Raw genomic sequence first — 15997 nt, 5'->3', positions numbered from 1 at the left:
GAGTACTTTATTTTAAGCACTATCAAAGTGGATGATATGTCTAGAGAAAGAACAGGAGTCACTGAATGCCTCCTGCAAATGCGTCTTCAAATAATGCCCTTACCCCCAGAAATTAGGATGTGAACTCCCATGAGAACACATTCAAGATCTCCAAATCACAGTATTCCTCAGGTAAGGACCATCCAGTTTGCTCATTCAGGACAATGTCAGTCTATAGGGTCAAAACCTTTCATTTCTCAGGGCACGTGGGTGGCTCAGCCGGTTGAGCGTCCAACTTCGGCTCAGGTCATGAACTAATGGTCCACTCTCTTAGTGCAGAGCCTGCTTGGGATTCTCTCTCCCTCTCTCCCTCTCTCTCTCTCTCTCTCTCTCTGCCCCTCCCCCACTCATGCTTTTCTCTGTCTCAAAATAAATAAATAAACTTTAAAAAATACTCTCATTTCCCAAAAATAAATAAAAAATAAATAAAATTAAATTTTAAAAACGTTCATTTATGGGGCGCCTGGGTGGCTCAGTCGGTTGAGCGTCCGACTTCGGCTCAGGTCATGATCTCACAGTCCGTGGGTTCGAGCCCCGCGTCGGGCTCTGTGCTGACCGCTCAGAGCCTGGAGCCTGTTTCAGATTCTGTGTCTCCCTGTCTCTCTGCCCCTCCCCCACTTGCACTCTGTCTCTCTCTGTCTCAAAAATAAATAAACATTTAAAAAAAAAATAAAATAAAAAATAAAATAAAATAAAAACGTTCATTTCTCTTTCAAAGTTTTCTGTGCTGCCCTTAACATCTTGATTTAAAACATGTTTCATAAAGCAATAGAAAGAAAGACCTGGAGTTTGAAATACTTAATCCTCTAAAAGATATATAGTGAAATGAGAATATCCCCACCATTTTCCTCATCAAGTCCCAAAAAAGTAACCAAATGTATTACCGGAGAAAAAGCAATAAGCTAATCAAAATGCCTTTTAAATATCCTTTTCTTCCATTCTAAACCATCCAAATTCTATTCACAGATTTAAAATTTGGTACCTAGTGATACAATGTACTTCAAACAAGAACACCAAATTAGTATGCATAGCTTTGAAAATTATGGGGCATAAAATGCTACCATTATGAACTGCGAATTTCTGATGTTAGAGATTGTAAAACCTTTTCAAACTCTATTAGGAGGCATAGAGATGAGTTTGTAAACATTTCCCAAGAGGACTTTGTGCATGGAACTAAATACTTGGTATATTTTTGTTAAAATGATGGATCGGCTATATTTGTTTGGGAATACTGTTCTCAAAGACGAATTGATTTTTGCTCTTCCGACTTTCGTTGATAATACAATCAAGTTAGTGAACCAAAAGAAATAGAAAGTACAAATGTTTGCACTACAAGAGGATAGCATTGAAGTGGTTTTAACAATGACCAAGATGGAGTTAATCTTAAAAGGAAACAGCAGAAAAACTATTGGAGAGGTTGTTTGTTTGTTTTTTAATGTTTATTTATTTTGAGAGAGAGAGAAAGAGGAAGCCCATGCATGGGGGGAGGGACAGAGAGAGAGAGGAGGAGGGGAGAGAGAGAATCCCAAGCTGACGGTGCAGAGCCGGTTGGGGGGCTTGATCTCAGAAACCATGAGATCATGACCTGAACCAAAATAAAGAGCCTAACCGGCTGAGACACCCAGGTGTCCCTGAGAGGTTTTCTTGAATAAATAGAAAATAAGAAAAGTCATTCTATGTATAACCTAAAACCTGGGAGCCAAAGAAGAAAATGCTGATAAAATTAACTGTATTAACTTTTCACAAGTCTGCATGCCAAAAATTATCAAAAGCAAAGGAAAACGACAAACAACAAAACGGATAGAAAGTATTTGTGACTCATATCCCAGACACAGGGATAATTTGTTATATATAACAAGTTCCTACAGATCAATAAGGAAAAAGGCCAAGAGAACAATTTAAAAATCGTCAAAAGATACGAAGAAACAGTTCACAAAAAAAGAAAATATAAGTGGTTATTAAACATTTTATTTTTTTAATGTTTATTTTTGAGAGAGAGAGAGAGAGCACGAGTGGGGGAGAGGTAGAGAGAGAGGGAGACACAGAATCTGAAGCAGGCTCCAGGCTCTGAGCTGTCAGCACAAAGCCTGATGCAGGGCTCGAACTCACAAGCCACGAGATTGTGACCTGAGCTGAAGTCAGTCACCCAACTGACTGAGCCACCCACGCACCTATTAAACATTTTAAAGAGGCTAATCATAATGCTAAAAAGAAGCCTAATGAAAGATCAGCTACACTGAGACAGCATCATTAATATATGGAATTAAGAAATAAAAAAATCTAATTGCCCACTCTGTTGGCAAAACTGTGGGGGAAATAATCAGTCTCACACTTTGATGCAATTCCTACATGCCCTTTTGTACCCTTTGAATGGGAATCATATGAATGTGGTGTTATTAAAAACTCAATCGTGTTGGGGCGCCTGGGTGGCTCAGTCGGTTAAGCATCCGACTTCAGCTCAAGTCACGATCTCACGATCCGGGAGTTCGAGCCCCGCGTCGGGCTCTGGGCTGATGGCTCAGAGCCTGGAGCCCGCTTTGGATTCTGTGACTCCCTCTCTCTCTGCCCCTCCCCTGTTCATGCTCTGTCTCTCTCTGTCTCAAAAATAAATAAATGTTAAAAAAAATTTAAAAAAAAAAACTCAATCGTGTTAAAATTAAAACCTAAAGGAAAAAGGAATTCTTTTACTTCAACCCCAAAATGTCCAAATCAGAATTCACTACATTACATTATGATTTTAGCCCTTTTCCCTAAGTTACTGAACCCAAATTAGTATAAAGTTGTGTTTCACAGACATTTGCCTATAAAGGACATTAAAGTTTTATTCCTTAGTAAAGGTCCTGCAATGCTTTTTCCTATATTTATGATTTTCAAAAAGTTGATCACACACCCCTCTCTCATCCAGAAATTAGGGATAATACCTATGTAATCACTTAAAGAAAGGTCTTTGAAGAATACTTTTTGACTATTTCAATGATGGTGATATGGATATTTCTCGTATTTACATTATATATCACGTGCTTTGTGCCACTTTCTTACTTGAAGATCGCACCTCTTTTGTTTTTACATATAAAGACATGGAGTACCCCTTCGGTAGAGTCATGAACTCAAGATCACTTGGCTCTGTATGTCAGGATATGAACTCAGATTTCTCTGACCCCAGCGTCCATAGTCTTGTTCATTTCAACCACATGATCTTTGTAAAATAAACAAGTAAAGCAATCACAGATGCTGTTTATTTCTCATCTGGAGGAAAACCTAAAACGATAGCCCTTGATTTAAGACACCCATCTTCCCAGTCCTCCTTGGAGGATTTATAAATTCATACCATTACCTTCGACACCTAGAATCTCAAATACGAGAAAGGATATTTCAAGGTTTTAACTTTGGAATATGAATACACACACACACACACACACACACACACACACACACACACACTTCGCATCATCACTTCAAGGTGAACATTGCCAATGGTAAACAGAAAAGGGCTTGGAGGTTACAATCTGGCTCCATCATCGCTGCATGCTAGCTCTATGAACTTGGAATTTTATTTAACCCCTCTAAGCCCTACTTCATAGGATAGCTTGGGGGAGTAATTCAGAGAATGTATACACCCTCAACATAGCCAATGTTTTAGGTCAATGATACCTCAATTTTTAAAAGGTAATATATGTAAAGCATTTTGCTCGGTGCCTGGCATACAGCTAGATCTCAATAAGTAATCCTATGACCACTGCTCATGCTGTTGGTGATGGTGATATCAGGCATAGTGGAGACTGAGGGTGGCCTGACCGATACAAGCAAGACCATAGGATCAATTCTGGAACCCCGGGACTACTGTTGACATGGGTGATTAACACATCCAACATCGTATCGTTATATAAAAGGAGCTTATATAATCCCAGAAAGAGTTTCTTGTCAACAACAAAAAGGAAGGTATTGGGAAGGAGACAGTGCCTAAATAGTACTCTCCTGGATACAAATGGGAAAAAGTGGGGAATATCTATTTAGTTCTAGAAGACACCTTGAAGAAGATTTTAAGGAAAAAGGCAGCATCTGGGGCTCCTGGGGGGCTCAGTCCGTTGAACATCCAACTCTGGACTTTTGGCTCAGGTCATGATCCCAGGGTCATGGGACCGAGCCCTGCGTCAGGCTCCGTGCTGAGTGTGGAGCCTGCTTGGGACTCTCTCCCTCCCTCTGCCCCTCTCCCCGTCTCGTGCTCTCTAAAACAAAAATTAAAAAAAAAAGATTTATGAAAAAAATTGAAGATGGCATCATCTAACTTTCCCCCGCCAGAGTTCAAAAACATTAAACTAGAAAATACTGTAAGATCAACACCAAGTCTGGTGGTGTTCTCTACCAGAAGAGAACAATCTGGCAAAGAGCATTTATTGTCTACCGAGTATCCTACCTTTGCTAGGCTCTGTATGAGGTGGGTTGGAGAGATAGGGTAGTGAAGTACAGGAAACAAAGAAAAGTAGAAGGCTTACGTCTGCTTCAAATACACACACACACACACACACTACATGTAACTCGAAACATGCAAAACAAACAAAACTAACCAAGAGCTTCTGTGTGTATTTTGCTTCATTAGGAAAACATCACTAAAATGATACAGGCTCAATTGTAATTAGAACAGAAAATAATAGTGAGAGACAGTAAGGCCAAAAACTCTGTGATTTGTTCAGTTTTCATCTGCAAACATTTGTTGAACATGTACCTTGAAAAAAGGGGGGTATGCATTTGGAGACTTTTTCTCATAGGCGTTTATTTTGCTTCCACTTTTAAGCCAAGGATTTAATTGTATCTACTACGTCTTTAATATTTTCCACTGCACAGTGGACTTTCCCAAAATTGACACGAAAATACTTCTATGATTGACTGCAGTATTATTTGACAGTTGCCGGGTAAAATAATTGAGTCCTGGTTACCCGATCCCTCCCTACTCAATGAAAGGCAGGCAGCTCCTTAAGAAGGTGTGGTGACGCCATATCTTTTTTTTTTTTTTTTAAATGCCATGTGGTTTGGTGGGGGGAAGAGATATGGACTGGTGAATTTGGGGAAGTCTCTTCAAACCGAACTAAAATAGAACCTCTGGGGTGCCTGGGTGGCTCAGTCGGTTAAGTGCCCGACTTCGGCTCAGGTCATAATCTCAGAGCTTGTGAGTTTGAGCCCCGCATCGGGCTCTGTGTTGACAGCTCAGAGCTTGGAGCCTGCTTTGGTTTCTGTGTTACCCTCTCTCTCTGCCTCTCCCCCACTCATGCTCCGTCTCTGTCCCTCAAAAATAAATAAGCATTTAAAAAAAAATTTTTAATAGAACCTCTGCTTTGCACGCTGAGGTCTTAGCCTCACCTAACTCAATTAGTAAAAATTGCTTTCGTCTGTCTTTCTGGAAGGATCATCCTTCTCAGCTCCCATCTACATAGGTAATTTCCATCCAAATCTACACCTAGATCATTCCCTTCTCCATCAGAAAACCACTCCTCCTTGGTATTGAATCACCATAGTATTGGCAAACGTGCCCCTCACTTTTGAAATAGGCTAAATATTATATTGACGTGGTTTCTCTCTTTTCATTGCCATGTTCTGTCTTCCAACTAGATCATTTTTTATAGGCTGTCTATTCGAATAATTCCAAAGTCAAAAATTAGAAAAGGTTATGAATTGAAATATCTCCCCTTTCCCTCTCTTGGCCAATTCTCTCTTTGGAGCCCATTGCTGTTACTGCTTTCTAACTATCCTTCCAGACATATTTTAAGCATATACAGATTATATATGTACATACACACACATACGTATATATGAACAAACATATCTGTGAATGAATAAATGTATGGGTGAAATCTATATGTATATACGTTCCTCACACAGACACACCCCGTCTCCCTCTTTTTATACAAAGGGAGAAGGGTAGCCTCCTACATACTTTCTACACCTTGATTTTTTATTTAACTCTTTTTTGGTTGCACATTGTAACATGCACGGATGTGCCACGGTTATTTAACCAGTTTCTTTCTATGAGATCCAGGATGATTTCTTAAGATATTTAGGATGTTTTCAACCTTGTGCTGTTACAAACAATGCTGCACTGAATACATGCAATAAATAACCATATACACATATTATTTTACACATGGGCATTCTTAGACGATGAAATTGCTGGATTGAGTGTGTAATTGTTTTTTCAATTTTATTTATTTTTGAGAGAGAGAGAGAGAGAGAGAGAGAAAGCATGCGTGGGGGAGGGGCAGAGAGAGAGGGAAAGAGAGAAAATCCCAAACAGGCTCCATACTGTGAACACGGAGCCCGATGTGGGGCTCGAACCCACAAACCGTGAGACCATGACCTGAGCCAAAGTCAGACGCTTAACCGACTGGGCCATGGAGGCGCCCCTCGAGTTTGTAATTTTGACTGTCTTTGCCAAACTGTACTCCATAAATGGAGTACCAATTTATATTCTCATCCGTGGCACATGAAAGAAGCCCAGGTGATTCACATGCAAATGACGTCAGGTACAAAACCCTGGTTTTTAGGTCACTTAACCCTTGAGAGCTTCAGTTATCCTCCCCGCAAAGTGGGTACAATGCCACCTATCTCAGAGACCTATTGTAGGGACTATTTTGTGAGGAAAACTGGCAAAAGAGCTTTAAAAACTGTCCAGCAAGAGGAAAATGTTAATTACTATTAAGGGTAACAGCTTCTAGCGCTTAAACCATGATAGGCATTGTATTACATGCTTAAATATATTCTCTCTATACTGCAAAGTGAGCGTAATTGCCTTGGACTTCTATTTCAAGAAACTGAAGCTCAGAGACAGGACTTAGACTTAACAGGCCACACATCTGGTAAGGACAGAAGAGGGATTGAAACCCAGGTCTGCACGGGTTCAAAGACTGAGCTCTTTCCACTGGACTTCACTTTGACTCATAATTTGTTTCCATTCAATTATTTATTTATTTATTTATTTATTTATTTTCATCCAGTGTAATTAACATACAGTGTTCTATCGATTTCAGGTAGACAATATAATGATTGGGCATTTGACTTATAATTTAAATAAATACAGTATTACTGCTTTAATTTTTATAAAATGTCATTTAAATCTATCAAACATAATGAAAGAGTGAGGGTCTCATGCAAGACACAACCAGGGACCGTGAAGAATTGGTAGAATTTGGGGGGAAGGAGGTGAGGACACTGTTCCCATAGAGGAGAATAGCAAATACGAGTATTCAGAGGGAGAGGGTAGAACCAGTGTATTTTCGGGATCCTGAGACCATCACAACTGGAGTGGAGACCGGGAGCGGGATTTGGAAATGTGGTTTGGGCCTTATTAATGGGTACTTTGGAAGATAGTTCAGAAGACTTTATTCTTAATTTGGAGGGCGGTGGGGCGAGGGTAGCGGCCAATAAAGATTTTCCGAAAAGAGCTGTAACTGTGGGTGATAATGTGGTAGGACATTTTATGTCAAGTCTTTATGCATGAGGAGTTAGAGGAGAGGCGCTCAGAAGTGCGAAAAGTATCGATGTTTCCAGACAGGGGTCCATGCAGCCATTCAGTCAAAAAACAACCATCCGTTCATTCAACAGATATTTATTAGGCCCTTTCTCTGGATGTCAGACATGGTAAGAGTAGCTCAGAAGATGTAAATATAGGGGCGCCTGGGGGGCTCAGTCGGTTAAGCCTCTGACTTCTGCTCAGGTCATGATCTCACGGGTTGGTGGGTTTAAGCCCCACATCAGGCTCCGTGCTGACAGTGTGGACAGCCTGCTTGGGATTCTCTGTCTCCCTCTCTGTCTCTGCCCCTCCCCTGCTGGCACATGTGCTCACTCTCGCTCTCGCAATAAATAAACTTAAAAAAAAAAAAAGAAAGAAAATATAACTATAAATACCACATGGTCTCTGCTATTCAGACTTTCAAACCTCATGATAATGGCACGATCTTAACTGCTAACAGCTTTCATCGCTCCTTCTAATCCTTTCTTCAGGAGCCAGAATGTTGATTCAAAAGTGCAAATCTGATTATATTAGTCCGTAGTCCACGCTTAAAATCCTTTGGTAGCATGTTTTGTTACCTTCCCTGCCAGCAACATGTGTTGCTGTAACCATCTCTCCAACCCTGGCTTTCACTCCTCGACAGGTCTCAGAACAAATCATTTCCTCCCAGGGGCGCCTGGGTGGCTCAGTCGGTTAAGCGTCAGACTTCGGTTCAGGTCATTATCTTGCGGTCCCTGAGTTTGAGCCCCGCGTCGGGCTCTGTGCTGACAGCTCGGAGCCTGTTTCAGATTCTGTGTCTCCCTCTCTCTCTGACCCTCCCCTGTTCATGCTCTGTCTCTCCCTGTCTCAAAAACAAATAAATGTTAAAAAAAAAAAAATTCTTTTTAAAAATTAAAAAAAAAATTGCTTCCTCCCAGAAGTCTTCCCGGATGCCCCCAGGGTGTGAGGGGTGCCCTGCCCCGTGTGCTACCACGCACTTCTGATGTCATCATATTTTTCTCACTGTATCGCAACTGCCTCTTCAGTCGTTTGTCTCCTTCCCTGAACTGTAATGTGAATAACTAAATAAGCACATAGGTGAAAGAGCCACTCGGATGATCCAGCCGGAGAGATTCGACTTTACATGGGAGAGAAGCAAGTGTTTTCTGTTGTTCACAGAGTGGCACGAAGGCTAATCCTCCCTGGTCACCTCTCTGATTCAGTAGCAAATGGGGCCGAGATTGTAGGTGGCGGTGGAGTTGGAATGGCCGGTTAGCAGATTACAAGTCTCGAGGAGGGTGGTTGCTATGACAACCTGTAAGCTTATCAGATACCACAAGCCCATCGTGCACTGGAAAAACCCAGATTCGAATGGGTGTAAGATCTGCAGGTCCCAACTACCCGGCCCAAATAGTTTTTTGTGTTTTTGTGGGTTTTTTTTTAGAACCCTAGAATCCTAAGGCCGGTAGAACTTCAGAGATTTTTTTTTCCTTTTTGTACTCCTTGCTGTACAAATAAATTCCAGAGAAGGTCAGCGGTCTGTCCAGTCACACATAGCAAATTATTGGAAGAGCCGAGGTAGGAAAAAAAAAAAGAGTCTTTCTACACCCCCTGAAGTGTTACCATTTCGTGATTCCCAAAGATGTTGGATCCTTTCACCGATACGTCAGTCACCGTGGGTTTGCACACTTTCTCAGTATGTTCAATTTTTCATTTTACTCCCTCAAAACTTCACGCATCCATCCACTCATCCGTTCACTCCTTCAACCAGTCGGTCTCGGGGAATGTTACTCCACATCTCATCCTCCTAAGCGGTACAGAAAATAGGAAGCTCTCTAAAGCTGCGTTCTTTGGCCCTCATTTGAAACTGGATTTTTTGCCTGGTACCAAAGTATCCCCCTACAGGTTACTTGCTGTTTACAAACAGGCAAGCGTAACTGTATGTGATGTGATCAGGCTGTCACCACGTCGACCCAGGGATCAATCTGACCAGCCGTCACAGTGGGACAACCGGACATGCATCGCAGGTGCCCTGTGATGATGCTAAATGATAAATAAATTTATGATCATTAGATACACCATCACCGACAAAATATTCCTGCCAAATATTTTAACCTGAGCCCAATCAGGTTTAGACCGTACCTGAAGCTACAGAAAGTACAGAGGATAGAAAACAAGCTACACTATACCATGTGGAAGCATTCAGAAATATCCAGGAGGTCCAACATTGTATGGACTGTTCCCCATTTCCTTCGGCAAAGGCAATGCCCTGAGGAAAATAAGAATAAAGTGAGGACTGAAGACTTAAGACATACCGTGTGCGGTCCTTGACTGGATGCTGCTCTGAACATACCAACCATAAAATATATATATATATATACTTTTAGAGAAATAGAGAGACATTTGAATATAGACGAGGTATTCAAATATTAAGGAATTGTTAATTTTGTTAGAGGTGATTACGGCATTGTGGTTATATAGGAAAATATCTTTTTAAATTTTTTTAATGTTTCTTTATTTTGAGAGAGAGAGAGAGAGGGAGAGAGAGAGACAGAGTGCGAGCAGGCTCCAGCCTCTGAGCTGTCAGCACAGAGCCCGATGCAGGGCTTGAGCCCACGAACCGTGAGATCATGCCCTGAGCCAAAGTGGGAGGTTTAACTGACTGAGCCACCCAGGCCGCCCCTCCTTCTAATTTTTTTAAAGGTGTATTTTTAAGTAATTTAGGTGAAACATATTGTCTGAATATATTTTAAGAAAACTTCAGGGGTGGGGTAGAGATGAAATGAATATGACAATATGTTAATAACTGCTACGTTTTAGGGGTGCCTGGGTGGCTCAGTCGGTTAAGCGCCCGACTTCAGCTCGGGTCACCATCTCACAGCTCGCCAAGAGTTCGAGCCCTGCGTTGGGCTTGCTACTATCAGCGAGAAGCCCGCTTGGATCCTCTGGCCCCCCCTCTCTCTGCCCCTCCCCTGCTCAAGCTCTCTCTCTCTCCCTCAAAAATAAACAAACATTAAAAAAAATAACTTAAATTTTAGTGATCGATACATGGAAGTTCCTTATACTATTTTGTGTATTTGTCAGAAATTTTCCATAATAAAAAGAAAAAGCAAAAATATTATTCAACCATTAAAAAAAGGCCGGACGTGGTGTTAAGTCAGGGTACGCTCAGTACCCAGCGTCCAGAAGGCAGCCCAGGAACAGACCAACAGCTTTCTAGGAGTCTGGAGAAGAAAGCGGTCTTGGCCTGGGGAGGGACTTGGTGAACGCAACAGAAAGGTGCATGGGCAGAAAGAACGGAGGGTCTGAGCAGAGCCTGGACAATTGTCAGTTTAAAGGCACACTCACCTCCACGCTTCTCCCACGTGGGCTGCAGGAGAGATGCTGGTGAGTCTGACACTCAAAGGTGCCCGAGCCTCATTGCCTAATTTGATATTAAAAGTCCACTCACAGTCGGTCCAGAGAGTGAACCCAGAGCCTGACCTCCCACGGTGCACGGTGCACCGCGTGAGCTCCCGGCCGCCGCCGCCGAATAATCAAAGCTAATTACAAACACAAAGGGACGCTCATTTGCAAAGAAATGACCCACAGCTACTTGTTGCACCGTCAGAGGTCAACTCAGTCCAACCCAATTAGTACTTTCCCCAAGAGATTCCTGACCTCCAAGCCCATCCCAACAGCAGGCTCTAGCTGGAGCCAGCGTAAAGCCACCCAGAAGCCTTTGAAAGCCAGAGGAGTATGTTTTTCTCTCAAGCTCAACGTTGACCTTTTTTTTTTTTTTTTTTTTTAACCCGGCCCTTATCCCTTCAGAACAAATTCAGTGGGTCCGCATCAAACAAAACAACAGCAGAATGGATGATGTTGCCATTTATCTGCTCTGACTAATGCAGTTCCTGATTTCCCTTCCAAATTAAAAGCGTCTCGCTTAGTACATTTTCAACAGACGTTACTCATCTGCTCGATTAATGAGTTTGCGGTGAAAGCGTACTTTGGTAGCAATTTGAAACAAAAGCACCTTAACGTGCCTGAGGCTTTGCTTTTTCCTCGTCTCTCTCTATCTTAGCCTCTCTTCCTCCCTCTCCCTCCCAAGGGCAAATGCATCACAGTAGTGAGGACTGGGAAGCTGGAATTGGCTGAGGGTTCTCTTCTGTGTCACTACACTACATTAGGAATAAAACCTTCCACTTAAACACTTAAATGAAAACATCGAGAAACTAATTTACTATTTGCAATCACATGATTTAAGCCGAAGCTGCCTTAATTTCCTTCCCATTTTGCTTCATATTCAATGTGAGCACACACTAGATTGGTCTCTGAAAAGGCTGTCTTCGAATCACAACACTTAAGACCTCTTTCATTTTCTTTTTGATTAAATAATTGAAATTCCTGTCAGGGCCTGCACTTTACTGACGCACAGATTTGGTGTGTGAGGATAAAGACCACTTTTTGTCTGCTGCCTGGGTCTTAAAAGCCAGCGGGCTTTCCTTCACTGAGGGGCTGGACCCACGCTATTCACCCATTTCGCAGAAACGTGCTGGGCCCATTATGTGATTGTTCGAGACAAATTATGGACAGCGTCTCCTCTCATTTAACCATCCCTATTCATCTGGAGGCTTCTGCTAGGCTGAAAAGAGCTAACTTCATCCCCTAGGAAATTTAAAAAAAAGAAAACCCATGTGCACAGCTACACACAGACGCAAAGCACGCAAATATCAAAAAGAAATAAGTCACGGAAAACTTCATTTGCTTCAACTAAAGAAACCTGAGGCTATTTACATCCCGTGACGGGCTGTGGCAGGGGCCCAGCATGGCCACGGGCCTCTGGCATCCTTAAGACTGCGGTAAGTGGATCATAAAGACGAAGTCACCCCCTCTTTATTCCCATCACCTGACGAGCCGGTGATTGAACTGCACAGAAGCAGGTGTTTACGCGGCTCTACCCTTTGAAACTTGTCTCTGTAACACATACACGGCCTTCGGATGTGTGTCCGTGTTTAAATACAAATCACGGGGCAGCTGGGTGGCTCAGTTGGTTGAGCGTCTGACTTTGGCTCAGGTCATGATCTCGGGGTTTGTGAATTCAAGCCCCATATCCTGCTCTCTGCTGTCAGCACAGAGCCCAATGCGGATCCTCTGTCCCCCTCTCTCTCTGCCCTTCCCCTGCTCGTGTGTTCTCTCTCTAAAATAAAAAGATATTATTTATCTTAATAAATGCTTAATAAATAAACACACATTCTCTCTTTTTTTAATTTTAATTTTTTTTTTTTTTTTTTTTAGAGAGAGAGAGAGCAAGCAGGGGAGGGGCAGAGAGAGAGGGAGTCACAGAATCCAAAGCGGGCTCCAGGCTCTGAACTGTCAGCACACAGCCTATCGTGGGGCTTGAACTCATGAACCAGGAGATCGTGACCTGAGCTGAAGTCAGCTGCTTAACCAACTAAGCCACGCAGGTGCCCCCACACACATTCTCTTTTATAAGGCTGGTCATCAGATACACCTGGATGTTCAACACACCTAGCTGGGTGCCCTTGGGTATATTATCTGTGACCTCCAGGAGCCTCGTGCTCATCTGTAAAATGGGGACATAAATAAATGGTCCCTCCTTCCTCTCAGGATGGTGGGGATCTTTAAATAAGACAGTGCCTGGGAAGTGGTTAGTGTGTCTAAGCAATCCTGTTATGTGCTTATACGTCTTTATATGTCAATCTACATATGATCGTGTTCACATTCCCCCAAATAGTGTACTTTCAGAGAATGAACAGTCATACCCACATCTTACCCATTAAAAACCAACCAAACAAAAACCTACATCTGAGTACAGAAGGAGAGCCATAGGTCATACACACATGCGCGCGCACACACACACACACACACATACAGTTGACCCTTAAACAATGGGGGGGCTAGGGGCACCAACCCCCACCCCATGCAGTCACAAATCCACGTATAACTTTTGACTCCCCCAGAACTTAACTACTAACAGCCTACTGTTGACTCAAAGCCTTATCAATAACATAAACAGTTGACTAACACATATTTTGCACATCATATGTATTATATACTGTATTATAATAAAGTAAGCGAGAGGAAAAAAATTTAAGAAACTCATAAGGAAGAGAAAATACCTGGACAGTACTGCACTGTATTTACCGAAACAAATCTGCGTGTGGGTGAACCCGTGCACTTACAACCAGTGCTGTCGTGGGTAAGCTGTATAGCATATTTTTCTTTAAAAAAAAAATGTTTATTTATTTTGGAGAGAGAGAGAGAGAACATGAGGGAGGTAGGAGCAGAGAGAGAAAGAGAGAGAGAATCTCAAGCAGACTTTGCACTCTCAGCACAGAGCTCAATGCAGGGCTCAAACTCACAAACCGTGAGATCGTGACCTGATTGGAAATCAAGTCAGATGCTTAATTAACGGAGCCATCCAGGCGCCCCTGTATAGTATAATTTTATTGCAGGAAAGGGCCTTAACGGGTATCTGGCCCAACCTCCACCCAAAGTGGGCCTCCCGCCTAAAACGTCGGGGACGGTTCAATGACTTCCCCAGAGGAAGCCTCAATTTACTTCTGGATAACCTCTAACTACTGATTCCTGTTCTGACCTCCGGAATCACATGGAAAACTCTGCTACAGAGAAGCTTTTCCAATATTAAAACACAAACAATAACAACAACAACAACAAAGACAAACATTTTAAAAGCTCTACTGTTGGCTCTGAGTATTCTCTTACCCAGAACCTGCACAGCCCCTCATAACATAGGATTTTTAGACCCTCTTACAATTTTGGGGTTCTCAACCTTAAAGGGTACCTGCTTTGGAGGACGTGGGGGGCACCAGAAGCAAGGCAGTGGTCGATGAGGTGTTCCCTGAGGGTGCTGGGCTCTACGTGGACCTGGAAGAGGCAGGAGGCAGCACCGGGCTTCTGATGAACTTGGCAGCCAGTGAAAAGGCAGTTCATGCAGACTTTTTTTTTTTTTTTTTTTTTTTAATGATTTTGAAGATCTCTTTGATGATGATGGTATCCAGTGAGGTATGGTCCAGCGATGCGTGTGGTCATGACTCTGTCACATATTGGTGTGGTGGATCTCCTCAAAGGACAATTTCAGGGCGCTTGGGTGGCTCAGTCAGTTGAACATCCAACTTTGGCTTAGGTCATGATCTCACAGTTCAAGGGTTTGAGCCCTACATTGGGCTCTGTGCTGACAGCTCAGAGCCTGGAGCCTGCTTCGGATTCTGTGTTTCCCTCTCTCTCTGCCTCTCCCCTACTTGCGCTCTGTCTCTCTCTCTCTCTTTCCCTCTCTCTCAAAAAATAAACAAACATTAAAAAAAATTTTTTTAAATAAAGAACAATTTCAAATGGTTCTAAAGAACTTGTGGACATTACTTGAAATTAAGAGATGGTTAACCAAGAAAGAGAAGGATGGTTTTAACCCTCTGTGTGAGGCCCACTAGTCTCCGAATGTGACCAACTTTTGTCCTTCAATTAAAAAAAAAAAAAAATGATGGCATCATTTGCCGGACAAAAATAAGACAAACAAATAAATAAAAATTAAAAAAAATAAAGGGCGCCTGCCTCAACTACACATAAAAGTCCAAATGTGGTCTGATAATGTTGGATAGATATACATATTGAATTTCATTCATTGATTAACTAATTAATCCAACATTTATTGCCAGCAGAAACTAAGCTAGTCACATAGATGGATATACATATTAAATACCTTAATAAATGCTATATATACAAGATTTCCTTTACAGGATGGTGACTATAGATAATATTGCACTGTACATTCGCAAGTTGCAAAGACAGAGTAAATCCTTTTTTAAATTTTGTTAAGTTTTTAATTTTAATTCCAATATAGTTAACATACAGTGTTATATTAGTTTCAAGCATACAGCATAGTGATTCAACAATTCTATACGTTACTCAGCACTCATTAAGATACGTGTGCTCACGTATCTTATTAAAAGTAAGATTTATTTAAAGATATTAATTAAAGATATTTATTAAAATAAATAAATTTATTTTTTTTATTTTATTTTAAGAGAGAGAGAGGGCACACCCACTCCGGCAGAGGGGCAGAGAGAGAGAGAGAGAATCCTAAGCCCCCTGATGTGGGCCTCGATCTCATGAACCATGGGATCATGACCTGAGCCGAAATCAACAGTCAGATGCTTAACCCACTGAACCACCCTAGTGCCCTAATATGTACGCTCTTAATTCCCTTCACCTATTTTACCCATCCCCGCCCCCACCTCCCTTCTGGCAACCATCAGTTTGTTCTCCATAGTTAGAAGTCCACTGGGGCTCCTGGCTGGCCCAGTCAGTAAAGCATGGCACTCTTGATCTTGGGGCTGTGAGGTTAACCCCCACACTGGGTGTAGAGATCACTAAAAGAAATTAATACTTTTTTAAAAAAAAAGAGTCTGTTTCTTGGTTTGTCTCTTTCCCTAAGAGAGAAGGTCTTAAAAGTTCTCG

Source organism: Panthera pardus, unplaced genomic scaffold, assembly GCF_024362965.1.
Source record: "Panthera pardus isolate Hobbes unplaced genomic scaffold, ASM2436296v1 HiC_scaffold_12, whole genome shotgun sequence".
In the NCBI taxonomy this organism is placed as follows: Eukaryota; Metazoa; Chordata; class Mammalia; order Carnivora; family Felidae; genus Panthera; species Panthera pardus.
This window is presented reverse-complemented; position numbering follows the sequence as displayed.